Source organism: Rhamphochromis sp. 'chilingali', assembly GCF_963969265.1.
Source record: "Rhamphochromis sp. 'chilingali' genome assembly, chromosome: 10".
Classification (NCBI taxonomy): Eukaryota; Metazoa; Chordata; class Actinopteri; order Cichliformes; family Cichlidae; genus Rhamphochromis; species Rhamphochromis sp. 'chilingali'.
In genome coordinates this window covers 5,058,226-5,071,505 of record NC_137937.1, presented here as the reverse complement: position 1 = coordinate 5,071,505, position 13,280 = coordinate 5,058,226, and the positions used below count along the sequence as shown (strand labels likewise).

The following is a 13,280-nucleotide window of genomic DNA, read 5'->3' as shown; positions in this document are numbered from 1 at the left end:
CACTTCTGCTGATGTGGAGGTGCATCAGCATGAGGTCTCCAGTTTCAATGTGCTCCTTCCTTCAGGCCACCTTCCAGAACGTTCCAGTTGTTCCCAACTGACTTCCCATGCTGTCCGACTGAGTTCCCCTGTGCTCACACTGGAGCGTCCTATGTTTGCGTTCTATACCTTCGCAAACCGTTGCAATAAAGATTAAGGTTCAAGTACAACTACAGATGCAGTCAATTTATTAGGTTTTTATTTTTTTTAGTAACAAATTATGACACTATATAATAACTGACCATCGTAGTTTTTAGAGAGTAATTCTGGGACTATTGAGATTTCTAATTTGGCTGTAACTGCTAAATACATTTAAGAATCGTTCTATTTTACTTACATATAGATATATACTTCTTTTTTTTTTAAACCACTCCTCACTATAACTGGAAGTGTGAAGGGTACATAATTCGTTAACATATGTTTCAAGGAGTTAATTCTAACTGACAACCAACATGTTATAAAGACTAACATGAGGAGGGCTGCTGCCTTCCGTCTTCTACTGTATATTTGGTTTCAGTGTGTGGTTTGGGCTGATCGGTGCTCCTGAGTGACAGCTTCAGTGATTACAATTAAGCAGCTCTTATCCCTGGACATAATCAAGGCAGGCCAGAATGTAGAGGGTGGAGTTAATCCTCCTGTGGCACAGAGATCCAAGGCTGGGAGTGGAGTAGGGGGATGTGGCTGGTTCGCAGAGTAAGGATAGACAGAGCGATGGGAGACAGACTGATTTGGTCAGTGTCTCAGTTGGCAGCCAGCTGATAAACAGCACATTAGGGAGGGAATATAAAGATGTACAGCTATTTCAATCCACTGAGAGAGCGTGAGAGCAGGTGGAAAGGGGGGAAGGTTTTAAGAATATTGAGGAGAAGAATTTAATCATCGCTCTAAGTTAATACAGTGCCGATGAAAAACAGAGAGGGCGTAAGAAAGGCGACTGGATTATGAGCGAGTCAGCATGTTAGAGGACAGTCCTGTGGATATTACAATAACAACAAGCTGAGGTCCCAACAATTGGTTAGATTCAAACAAAAAATCTCATTTAAAACCAAGCGTCACCATGTCTGGTAGTAGAGAGCTGCCTGCACCCACACCTGGCATTTAAGGACACGACACAACATCAGCTTGAAAAAAAAAACCCACACAAACATCCTACTTTATAGTATGACTCAAACTCAGCAACTGGGAACAGGATGAAAACATTTTTAATAGAAATTTAGTACAAAAACAGATTCTTGTATAGTAGTTATTGATTTTTGAAATTACTGATGGTGGTTTGCGTAAAGCATATGAAGCGGTTTTATATATACTGTTAATTACTTTATTAGCTGCAAAGTAATATATTTTTGGTATCTGTAACAGTACAGATCTCAGTGGCAGAAAGACTAGGGCTGTCACGATAATAGAATTTCAAGTTCAACACCAATACCCAGAAAAAATGTTTGATACTCAAGACAAACATTTTTTTACTAAAGTAAAAGGCACAGAACAATACTGGTTCATGCAAATATCTTCAGCTGCAGTTTATTTCCTGCATTTATTGTTGTTGTTGTTTTTTTTTATCACTTAGCATCTTATTTTTGCTGCTGCTAACCTAGAGTTAGTAAAGCAGACTCGCTGTTTCTGTCTAGCTACTGTAGCTGCTTCTCTCACCTCTGGGATTATGAGAAATATAACACTTTTTAGACACAAACAATTGTGTTGTCCTGTTAAAAATAATACAGTCTATGAATGTTACAGATAAACAGGACAGCTATCACTCACTGTCAAGCTTGAGCATTAATGTTAGCTTTTTATTATTAGCCATAGCTAATACCTTAATGATGAATGATCTCCTAAAGAGAGACAAATGACAGTAGGTCCAAGGGTCTAGGGACTGAATGCCATCCTAGAGCATCTTTAGGACATTATGATAACATACAGTCACTACTGAATATAGCATTCACTGATATAGGCACACTAAGTTTCCAGCACATCTAGTTTCTATTTTCTCCAAAGTATAGAACAAAATGGTCTCGGGTTATTCTCATTTAAAGCTTTTAACAATTAAAATGGTCTGAATTTTGACCTTCTATGACTGCTTTCATTATATGTGAGCCTTTGGGTTCAGCTAAAAACGGTGCAATTCATTTAAATAATCAGAGCAAAACATGCTAATAGTGTACAACAATCCGACAGGCTGGGATTGAAAAGATCAGAACTGAAAAGAACTAGCTGGCTGTTGTTGTTGGTAATATCTACCTATCATTCTCCCAACCACCTAAGGCCCAGAGAGGCAGAGAAGGTGAAGAGACTCTTAAAAGACTTTAAAGAAATTCTTTCAGTTATCGTGGTACTTTTTCACTGAGTATAACTGTCACTGCAATAATATTCACTATATATAACTATCTAATCTTTAAAAGCACATTAGCTGTTCAACTGCAGCATTAGGAAGGACCTTATTCTATGTTTTTTACATCTTGCTAATATTAATACCATCATAAAGTCAAGTTATATTCTCCAGTATTACTTGAACATCGTGCCTTCTCTGTGTTTTTGTTGAAAGATTATATTTTATTTAACTTAAAACAATTTTTTTACAAAAAGGTCAGCATATTAAGCAATACGGGTCATATGAAGCATTACCTTTGTGGAAGAAAAGGATCTGATTATATCTGGGGATTTGCTCTCTACTTTCACAGTGTCACTTCACTAAAGGTCCCCAGAGCTGATTTTTTTTGTAGCTGCACTTTCTCAAATCACTTGACAGAAAGCCACAGGAGGGAGAATTTTGATGTTTCTGTTTTATTTCAGACCAAAGTCATTCTAAAAGCCAACCAAGTAACTGGCTGCCATCTTAGAATGACTCCTTGCAGCCATTCTGAAGCCCTACAGGAGAAGTAGGAGAGTAGAAACACCAACCAAATCCAAACAAAAGATTCTTCAAAGGTTTTTTGACTTTACAAAGCTGATTTTTCACTGCAAGTTTATTTATTATTAATCATGCACATTTCACAACATTACTGCTTTGACCCAGAGTTCTGACAGAATCAACAGCTCATCTCATGAGTACTGAACAAATGTCACGTTGATTTATGTTCTGGATACAAAAGGCAAGAAAAAGTACACTAACCTCTGTCATTACAATAATGATAATGAAGAGAGAGACATGCCTGTTACCACATGGGTGATAAATGGACTGATTCCTATATAGCACTCAAAGCTCTTTATACAACATGCCTCATTCATACAAGCAATTTTTCCTATTCTTGAGTGATTTCTATCTAACATTCATATACCGATGGATGCATCAGAAAGCAACTTGGGGTTAGTATCTTGCCCAAGGATATTTGGCATACAAACTGGAGCAGCCAAGGATTAAACCACCAACCTTTCAAATCAGTAGATGCCCTGCTGAGCTACAGCCCAAAGCTAGAGACACCCCGATCGTGATCCTCTACTGTGTTCATGCTTTAGTAACGGATTGGCTGACATGTTTCCCATTAGGTTTCAGAAATCTCTGATAGATTTCTATTCAAGGTTCTTTTAGCTCCATGTCTCGTCTCTGTGTTAATATCTCTGTTCCCTTCAGAGCAACCCAGTTCTTTCTAGACAGTCAAATGTGTTTTGCCCAGGTCCTGTTGAAACAAAGCTACACTTTATTACCTTTACAAAACTTCTAAATTTAATCCCCTGACAGAGGTAATCGATACAATCCTAACAGAATTCTGTAGTCACACTGTGTTGACTCAGCCCAGACAAAGACATGAGTTATAGCCTTTGCTGGATGGGTGATGTAGAACAGGTGCCAAGTCAACAGATCAGTGCCAGGATGGGTGGCCGAGGGACTGTGGAGCTGGAAGGCCAGGGAGGTTGGAGGTGCATGTTAATCACTTCAGGAGCAGGAGGCAGAGCTCTGCAGGTGTCTGTCCCACAAAGGCCCATTCACTCCAAGTCCGGGCTGGCTTTCTTCTGACCACTCACTATTACAGACAGCTTCAGTCAGCTCACAAAACACAGCTCATGCACGATCCATCTCAGCAGAAGAAGTTATGAATCGCAGTCATCTCCGTTTCCATATGCAGCAAACACACACAGGAATCAGCCTTTGTTCTCTTTGAAATAATTCATGTGTGCTAGGATAGCGTTGCTGATAATTACCTCTCTACGTGACTCAGTCAAGAAATACTGCGTACATTTTTAACACCGCTACTACTTTATGCATTTGGCACTCAAGGATGTGAAGCACATCATTTCTGCTCCAACTGAATAGACAAACACGCAATGCCCTTTCTATATAACTCTGCTGCTCTATAATTCCCGTGCACAATCACTAATGAAATGCTACATTGACCATGAAACTATAATGAGACGAGTATAAGGCTAATGTGATTAACATAACATTGTCTCTCAATGTACAACATTGCTACAAATATGTTGACACTGATGAACAGGGTCATTTTAATACATCATGTATTTTATGTTGTTTGGAATGACACTGAAGCCAGTTCTGCAAACGCAAGGTCAAAATTTCCACAAGTCATCCCAGGAGGTTCAGGTGTTCATGTGCCTAATTTGTGAAATCATGTAATCTAAGATTGCCCTATGCGTCTGCATTCTTACATCAGAAAATAATGTGTGTGTGTGTGAAAAATCGTTTTGTCCAGACAGAAAAGGAATCCATGGTGCCCCTCTGGATAATGTTTGCAGCAGGTTTTTTATTTATTTCATTTCACGGCAGGAAAATCATACGTGTAACCCATCGTATTAATAAGGACTGTGCTCCACTTAGACCCTTTTTAGAGTTAGTTTTAAAAAGTGTCTAAAAGTGGCCTAAATTAAATTAAGTGTAAGTGCAAACATACTCTGCAACCCTAATGTGTCCTGATGGCTCCTCATCAAGGACGTGACCAGAAAATATGACACTTCTGCACAACATGGTGCTTTTTTCTGGTTCTTGCCCCACTTCTACAAGTTTCATGTGACTTTGTGTTGCTGGAACAGCTCGCAGAGTTTATTGGTTCTTGGAACATTTCATTTTGCTTGCCAGCCTCCACTTAACAAAATTACTGTGGCCAGGGCCATTGAACTTCTAGCGTAAGGGACTTAAACCTCAGCCACACACACCAACACAAGGTGAGCTGGTTGCAGTTTGCTTCACACAGTTCAATCTCAATACCACTTTGGTGTTTTCATACAAGCTGGCGTCTTCCATGCAAAGTACTGGTGACCACAGCTAATAGCAAAGAAGACTGTTTTGCTTTTTCTGACCAATTTCAGCCACTAACGGAAACCTCCTGCAATCACTTGCCAACCAGTTGCAAAATGTACACTTTTCCTTAGTGACCAGTGGTTGCCACAAAGTTTCTGACCTGTCTCTAGGCAGATGTGACTGTGGCCTTATTAGTGAATTTATACTTATGAAAACTTATAACATATCTGCAATTACACTGCAAATATTTTAAAACCATAAACCCTTCTGAAACCTTCTGCAGTAACCTGAACTGCACCTCACTATAAATTTAACATCACCATCAAGTTAGCCCACACAGGTATGAATGCTGGTAACAGTGTTGGCCAGTTGTGTAGGCTATGTTGCATGTTCTACATAGATTCACAGCAAAAATGTAGTCAAGGTGTTAGAGAGTAACAAAGTCAGGCCCAGCTGGGCGCTGGCATAGAAAAGGTGATGTGTCTCAGATGTCCAGTTTTCATCTGATTACCCAAGACACATTTGGAAAATCATCGCTGCATTTAGCTTTACTTAAAGTTACAGTAGACTGGTAAGTGGATCTGGAAATGATCAGGAGGAAAGATTAAAGTCAGTAAAACCTGTTTACCTTTTCTGAAACATACGCTTTATCTCATCATAGCAGGAGAAGTAATCAGGTGCACAAATTAAACTAGCACTGTTAGCACTGTTCAGTTACACCTCTGCTTTTCTTGCATTGACGGTTCATAAATGTCATGAAAAAAAAGTCTTTAAAGACCTTAAAGAATCGTCATTTGTGGTAATAATTACACTTGTGCTTTGCTGCTGAGTCAATGCAAGCTGTGAAAAGACATCTAGGGTTTTAACAGAGTAACCAATTTATTAAAAGGCTTTCATAAAAATGTTAAGATTACCTTTAATCAGACAGAATGATGAAGTATGACACTCTGTAACTGCATACATGTTCATCTGAATCTCCAATTGTTTTTGCTGTTGATGCCCCTTAATCCCTGTTCCAATGAGACAATGTGTCCCAGCTACTGCTGGTGTGATTATAATGGCTGGCTGGATGAAGCAACATTATAATGCAACCAAAATAGATGGGTGGATATTTCATGGGTGCATTTATATTACTAAAAACTGTTAGGATAGTGTTTGCTATCTCTGACAGCACAGAAAAAGACAATAAGGTGGCACGTTGATAAAAACACTAGCTTGATTAAATGTCATAGTGGCTGAATCCTTTATTTAGAGGCTACGATAATTCCCTGATTTGACTTCATAATATGATTCCCCCTTAAGAGACTACATCTCTGCTAGTAGTATTGGTTGTCCTAGATACACAAAATGCAGGTACTATATAGAGCTGGGCGATAGAACGATAACGATATGTATCGCGATATAACTTTTACTCGATAGAGAAATTAAGCTATCGCGATAGACCTCGCCGCTCTTGTTCTCTTAAAAAAAAAAAAAAAAAAAAAAAAAGGTCAGCCGATCCAAATTCAGTAGCGCAGAGCCGAACCAATCACAGCCGCAGTGTCACGTCGCGTGACTTGTTACGTACAGCACAAGTGCCAAGCCGCACGTGTGTTTGTTTGGGAAGCAGCCAGCGGGTAATGGAGCCAGCGCGTAATGGAGGAAATGAGTGTGCCGACTAGAAAAATCAACCGAGCGTGACCGAAGAGAAAACAGATGATGGTTCCAATGCCGGAGAGATTGTCGAACGGAAGAGCCATAGAAGTTCCGTAGTGTGAAGGTATTTCGGCTATTTCAAGTCTGACAAAAAACAGAGTAGCGTGCACTGGAAATTGTGCCGAAAGCAAGTCTGGAAATACAATAAACTGGTGCATGTGTCACACTGTGCGCCACGTTATTGTTTCGGTGAAATGAATTTCTACAATACTGTTACTGTTAATTCTACTCTCTGCAGTGTTTAAATGCTTACATATACACACAGTTACTGTCCGTCCACACATACGACTCTGCTCTGCTTCTATGCCCCAGCTTTGTTTACTTTTTCCCACCGAGGCTTCTAGACTTCTGATTGGCCAACATTTCTGCACGGTTAGGAATCTAGCGCCACCTGCTGCTTTGGCATGTTCATAGCAGCGTTTTCCTTCATTTCTGCCTTTATGTGTGGACGGGATTATTTTTTAAAACGAAAACGGAAAATCTCCGTTTTCAAAAATACCCGTGTACGTGTGGACGTAGCCTCAGTCTCTGACTGGAAGCGCTAATTCGTCATTCGGCTTTTGTCAGACTAAAGTAACTGTTAAAACTGTTTGAAAAGCTAAGCTATACAACAAGGAGAGATTGAGAATTTCCTTTTAGTTCTCAGTTTATTTGATATTGACAAAAGTTAGTCAGTTTTGTCTGATCTTCTGTAAAACAAACTAAGATTTATTTTTAGAATTAATATTTTGTTTCTAAGTGGAATTGACAATTTAGTCTGTTTCATTTGTTCTATTTTGAAACTTAAACGCTTTAGCGGCTGTCTTTTGTGTAGTTTGCAATATTTGCCTTTATTTATCTGAAAAAGTCTCATGTTCCTTAAGTACATCTACCCTGTTGAACTTATTATGGGAAATAAATATTTAAAAACAAGCTGCTGATTATTTCACATTTTACTTGTGAGCAACGGCACATTTAAATCTTACAAATATAGTTATTTGGCTTATATCGTGATAGATATCGTTATCGCCTGAAATGAAAAAAACATATCGTGATATGAAAAAATCTCATATCGCCCAGCTCTAGTACTATAAAATGCCCATGGTCTGTTGCAATACACTGCAACTGCTATTTCAGTGTATTGCAAAAGAAATGAATGCATGGAGACATCTTTTCTGTTGTTTACAACGCTCCTTTTGCAAGTGTTAAGATGTCTTGCAATGGTACAAAATATTGGCATGGAAATGTTAGTATCATCCGTCAGAAATATCAGACTGTGACTAATCGTGTATCACATAAACCAACCTGCTCTGTTATGTCTGCCCCTGTGACACAGTCAGGGAGGGAAGGAGTGATGGATAGATGGAAAGTATAACATTCAAAACACGGATTCAAATTCAGACAGTGCCACTAAACTGAAACAAAGACGTCATCTGACCAGCTCACACAGTTACATTCAAATTACAAATATGCCACGGGGCTAACAGTTAAGAATACTAAGTTTTGAAGCAGCGGACGTCCTAATAAGTTAGTGCCTTACTGCATAAACTGTTCTCAAGATTAAAATGACCTCAGGTCGTGTCAGGCTCATTAGAAAAATGCCATTTTAACCTTCTGATATTTAAGTGGTGATTATAAAAAATTCAAGAAAAATTAAAAAGTTTGGTTTGGCCTCCATCGATAGGATAAAACATTTTCCTATTGCAACCATTCTAAAACATCTTTCTGCGTTTGGCACAACATGCAGTAACCCCTATAATTGTTTTTTAAGATGATTATGGCCAAATATTTGAACATTATTCCCCTCAAGACAGACAGAATACATAAATACAAGACAGTTGGCACACAGGGAAGTGTGTGATAACTTACGTAGCAAAGGGAAAAACAAAGATTTTTTAAACATTAGCATTCATTGGAAGTCTTCTTGTTTACCCCCAGTTATTGAGTATTTTTCGCTTTTCAGCACACTCATATGTGGCGCAGAGATTCTCATTCTGTCCAGAGACTGCTCACTGTGTGTGAGCTGCAAATATTTTCAAAATGAGCTCCTACCTTATTACCAATCAGTCTAAAATGTATTCTGACAAAAAAAGCATCTGAGGAACTTTTAAAAATATGATTGTCATGACCTAAGTCAACCATAGCAAACAATTAAGAGGCTAAGGTCCTACACACATAACAGTCTGTGTAAAGGAGCATTTTGTTTGTACTAACTGTGCTGTAAAGTGTAGCATACACCTTCTATATAGTGATACACATCAAGCAATCTTTTGGGATGTTTCTGAATGCAGCAGCATTCTCTGTAACACAGTCTGAAATGCATAAATGAGCTAAATTCTGAGTCAGTGCAAAACTTCTGCAGAAATGTCAAAAGCCTTAAGAGAGAAAGACATCAGATGTTTATTTCTTTTCTTTCTCTTCATACTATAAATTACTGTTTTACATAGTGCATGAGGGCTGTTATCTATACACATCCACTATGTGAGCTGGTTGACAAAGTCAGCAGTGCCTCGCGTTTGTACTACAAAGCAATTGCAACATACACAGGACATCCCTATCTTTGTTGAACAAAGACAGTGTTCCACCGATGTGGACATTAAAGTTATTCTATTCTATTCGGTTTTATTCTGTCTGGCTTCATTTACTTTAACATCTGGACTCAAGTGCAGGAGTCATTCCAACGTGATTGGTTGTCATTCAACCCAGGGTTTAACTTTCTCGCTACAAACACATTTACTTGAAAGGAGCGGTGTTAGCAGCATCTGACCAATCTCCAACACAGTACAGAGAAATCTGTGTGTGTGTGTTTGTTTGAGTACATGTTTGAGTACATGTTTGAGTGCATGTTTGTGAGGACAGAAAATTGGCATGCTGCTATACTTGTGGGGACCAGTAGTCACTTATGGGGACAAAATGCCGTCCCCACAAGTTTGAAGGCATTTTTGAGGCTCAAAATGTGGTTTTAGTGTCAGGGTCACTATTAGGTTCTGGCTAGGTTTAGGATTAGGCATTCATTTTTGATGGTTATTGTTAGGGTTAAGCATTCTGCAAATGAGATGTCCGCAGAGAGAGAGGATAAAAGTATACAACTAAAAGCACTGTATGAATGTCTGTGTACTTTTAGCACGTTGGTCAGTAATGCTGAAGGACTATGATACTTACAAAGTCTTTTTTTTTTTCAAAACCATGAAGGAAAGCCACCAAAAATACCAACTGTGTAGCAAATTTACCAGATGAGTTTTACCATTAAGACAGGAGCATATGCCAAATTATATTTGCATATTCTATTAAATTAATATTTAAATTTACATAAGACAATTTTAGCCTTGTTTTTTCAGCTACAGCCCAGGTGCTACCTAATGGTCTGAAAGCAAGTAACAAATAAAAATAAAAACAGAATTCAGATGCAGATTTAGTCTACCAGCAGATTTAACATAAACTCCACAGATGCAAACCGATTCACTGTATTTGTATAATATATTAATGGCTACAGAATAATAAATATTGTTAAACTAAATGCAACCAGCAGTGGACAAAAATGAAGGATTAAAGTTGCCTCTAAGGATCTATATTTCTTAGTGAGAGTCATCAGGGAAAGATGAAGACTATAAATCCACCAAGGTATAAGGGATCTTCCAGGAATGGTGGCAATCCTGAGTATTGACTTGTCTGTGGGCAGGGAGTTTGTATCTGTTAATCTCTTATCTTCAACATAACCTTCTTCAGCACAGGTTAGATCTGAAGAATAAGTTGCCATGGCAATGTGCCCGGTAAAAATCAAGCATAATTATTGCACTGAAAACCCAGGTTTAAACCTGAAGTTACCACTTGCTGCATAGTGCAGACCTTTGGCCTCAGATCTCACTATAGTGTCACCACTGTTTGGCTGGTCACTCCATACATATTCCTTACACAAAAGAGTGCACATAAACCACCATAATGGGTGTCTGTGTAAGCTTCCAATTAAAAGCATTTAATAATTTATATGTGTATATCCATGTTCCACTTGAAAGACTCGGAATGCAGATCGTGTTATATCTAAGTGATAACTCACACATTAACACAAGGTGTTCCTATCCAACTGACTCCACCAGTCAGTTGGATAAAAGTTTAAATGTATATAGAAAACTCAAGGAACCCAAGTTGCTTTCACTTAGAACTTAGATAAACCTGCAGTCAGGGTTATCACAACATTTCAATGGAAATAACTAGTATTATTATAAAATTGTAATGAAAAAACCCAAGCATCAGGCAGTTTGTGAAATAGTCACAAAATATAAAGTCTTATGTTGTTAAATGGGCACAAATTTTCCATATTTTTGAGTTCTATGTGGCTATGAAGCAATGATATATTAGTAGGATACTTTGGTGTCCTATTTGGTTTAGGACAGCTGCAACAGAATGTACTGTCTTAGTCCTTGTAACATGTCATTTTGCTTGCTAGGCCTCCTTTAATTACATTACTGTTCCTTTGACCTTCTACTGGAAGTGACTTAGACAGTAAGGAAATCAGAGTCAGATGTAAACACTGATTTGTCTGAGCTGCTCACTTGCCATCCAATTGCCAAAGACACTTTTTAAAAAACAAGTGTAAACTCAGACCTAGACTGTTTGCATGATGGTTCACTGACAAAGCCTACTGATCACAGTTTTTAAGTTTTAAAAAGTACCCTCATGTTCATCTGGAAAGAAAATTATAAGGCTGTATAGTGGGTTTGTAGATGATCTGTTAATGGTCAGTGGGGCGGGGTTGCAAAATACCAATTTAACGTGCTTTCGTTCTGAATGTTGAGTGTCACAAAAAACAGATTGGGTGACAGTTTATAAATTTCGATTTGCCACGAGGCTGAGATATAAATTAATTGCACAGTTAATTGCTTTAACAGCGCACCTCGAGGCCATCGGAAGGCTATCGAGTGTGAAAAGCCTGATCAGGATACATCAGCGTCTATTGAGAATAACTCTTTCAAAACATCCACTTCACTCGGGCGCTTGCGTGTATACAGCACTATTAACCCAACAACAGCAGCACTCTATCAGTCAGCCGCCCCTTCTCCAAATAAGGTAATTAGAGTAGAGAAACCGGAAGACTCTCCATGGAAACTCACTCACAAACAGCACGAGCGAAAAACAATAGAGCAGTGAGGATGAGATGATTGACAGCTCGTGGCGGCTCTCGCGTCCTTCGACTGCATCCATGAATGTTTACAACACGGGAGCACGCGCAGATATATTCAATTTCATCCAAACCCTCGTTGTTATAGATTTTTTTTAAGGAGCATTAAATATATCTCTTCCCACCGCGCCACCCTAAAAACGTATATTTAAACAATAAATTAGCTAAAGCTTTAACCAAATAACACCGAGTCCAGTTCATTACACTTCAGACGAGCACCTGCTCATGTCAGGAAACACAGCCCGCGGGTTATTGTGAGCTTTCCTGATGTTAATTGACATTTTTGTCACACCCGCCTCCTGCTGAGAGAACAGGATAAAACTTACGAGATAATAACAGAGCTGTTTTCTGGTTACCTCAGTTTCTCCCGGTCATCGTTGCTCCCGCAGGCGAAGTGACTCCCCGTTGTGATGAGCAGTACTCCGAGCCTCACCGCGAACGCCGTTATTTTTGCCTGCAAGTTAGCCTAGCTGCTGCAGGGAGAGCCTACTACTCTCACAACCTGCCAAATCTCTCAAACTGGAGTTGGCAGGTTGCTGTCGGCGAGTCCCTTTAGTCGCTCCACATGCAGCGGGGAAAAAATAAAAAATAATAACAAACAGTAAACCTAACCTAATGGGCTTTGAAGTTATTGGATGCACTCGAAGCGGCTAATAAATACGTTAATTAGAGACAGCGAAGTTGTATTCTAGTGTATGAAAGGCAGAGCAGCCTTTATCCCGCTCATCCACAACAGTGCTGGATGCTGTCGGTCACAGCGAGTGTCTCCGCCCCATTCAAACTACTATTGGAGGAAAATTAACCTTATTCGATTATTCATAAAAAGACTTGTTACTTTCAGTGAATTTATTCCTGTTATTACGTTTAAGTTTTTCTGTCAGTGAATTTAAAAAAAATACTATTTTGGTAAACCTTCCATTAAAATTCATAAAACTCTATATCAATTTTTAATTTAATTTATTCCATTTTATTTTATCAGTTTCATCTTGCATTTCTCTGTAGGCTTCTCCTGTCTATTGATATGACATGATTGATATCAATACTACATCGTCAATCCCGCGGGAATACAAAAATGACGTCTACAGAATATTTTTCAAATTAAAAGTGTTCCTTATTTGGAAAAATGCTACCCTGTACTACAGTCTATGTGTTAAAACAAATGACAATATAGTTTTCAGTTATATTGTATTGTGAGGCATAATC

At 38.7% G+C, this 13,280-nt stretch overlaps 1 protein-coding gene across 1 annotated transcript in view; it reads right to left on the bottom strand.

The window, feature by feature from the left end:
• The window catches only part of arvcfb (ARVCF delta catenin family member b), a 267,199-nt gene extending 254,416 nt beyond the window's left edge, over positions 1–12,783 (bottom strand). The window contains exon 1 of the mRNA XM_080894650.1: positions 12,434–12,783. The gene's annotated coding sequence lies outside the window, so the exon portion shown is untranslated. The remainder of the gene's footprint in view (positions 1–12,433) is intronic.
• Between the last annotated feature and the right edge of the window lie 497 nt (positions 12,784–13,280).